We start from the raw sequence: 1,466 nt of genomic DNA on the forward strand, positions 1-1,466 counted from the left end.
TAAACTGTTGCATTATATTTTCTGCAGTAGGAATCAATCATCTCTTTGAAAGATCAGCATAGTGGCCAAAACTTCATACAGGATCATTATTTGAGAACTGTCTCTGACGTTGCAAATCTGTTCTTCAGAGTGCTAGAGCAATTAAGCACATTAACACAAACCATTGTTTATTTAATGAAGGATAAATAAAATACTTGCCTTTAAGGAGGCAATAGTCCTCCCAAAGATTCTACCAAGGGGACAAAGGTTTTTTGCCAGGCATTCTTCCACAAAGTTGACTAAAAGGATCAGGACTATCTCTTTTTTTAATGCTGATCTAATTTTAGTTGGAAGAAAGCATATCACAAATTAAATTAATGCCAATTAGTATTTTGTTTCAGAATATGTACATATATAATAATTTTTAAAAGCTCCAAAAGGTCTTATTTTTCAAAGAAAACAAATCCCTAAAAAAGGGGGAGGTGTGCAAAAAGACTCAGATTTTAACCACATTGGTTAAATTTGGCTCCTCTGTGACATGAAATTTATATCATGTGCTAGTTTTATTATTTTTGAATACAGGTATATTGAGTTAAATTTTGATTAGGCTTCTTCTGTTGATTTACAAACATTTCCTTACCAGCTGCCAAATTACATTTATGTCTACCTGGCTTTCAAAATAAAAAGTAAAGTGACAGAGATGAATATAAAGTAGAAGTTTGAAACTAGTATTTATGCTAAATTTGAATGAGAGTCATTTCATTTGATTTTCACAATCACAAAAATGAGAATGTTAAGTTCCACACGGTTGCAATGAAAATGACTGCTTTGCTAACCATCGGTGGAATATTTTCTCTGAGTTAATGCCTATTTCTCTTTGAACTGACTTCAAACTAGCTGCTTTGAAAGGCTTAAATGGTAAGTAGATGGTTAAGTTTCCTGAAACCTCATGGGCTTTTAGATATTTCATCTTTACTTACAAAATCTTACAAGGTGTTTTCAGCACCTTTCAGAATATATATTCAGTATCTCACAAAACTTTTAATATTTATGGTAATAAAACCCCAGTTCAAATATATATATATATATATATATATATATATATATATATATATATATATATATATATATATTGCATTAGGCTAGCTAAGACTTCTAATCAAACTTCTAATCCTTTTTTGAAGATGGTGGTTATTAACCTTTACTTTGGAGCTGTGGTTCTTAAGTAGAATGTACTATAAGAAGCAAGGAATTGAAGAAAATATTTTCTATGTGAAGGTACATGGAAAAAATATTTGAGCTAACGGCATAAAGAAACACTAAAATGGAAATTGCTCTTCCTAAGTTAGCATTCTCATTGAGGTTCTATCTTAAACACAGCAGGTCACTTTCTTTGTATTCAAGTATCTAAAAGATAAAATGAGAAAATAAAACAAAGAATAACTTGAGAAGAATGAGGTCCAGTGATGTTAAATTGGTGGTGATAT

The sequence above is a fragment of the Ictidomys tridecemlineatus genome, chromosome 11 (genome assembly GCF_052094955.1).
Source record: "Ictidomys tridecemlineatus isolate mIctTri1 chromosome 11, mIctTri1.hap1, whole genome shotgun sequence".
Lineage (NCBI taxonomy): Eukaryota > Metazoa > Chordata > Mammalia > Rodentia > Sciuridae > Ictidomys > Ictidomys tridecemlineatus.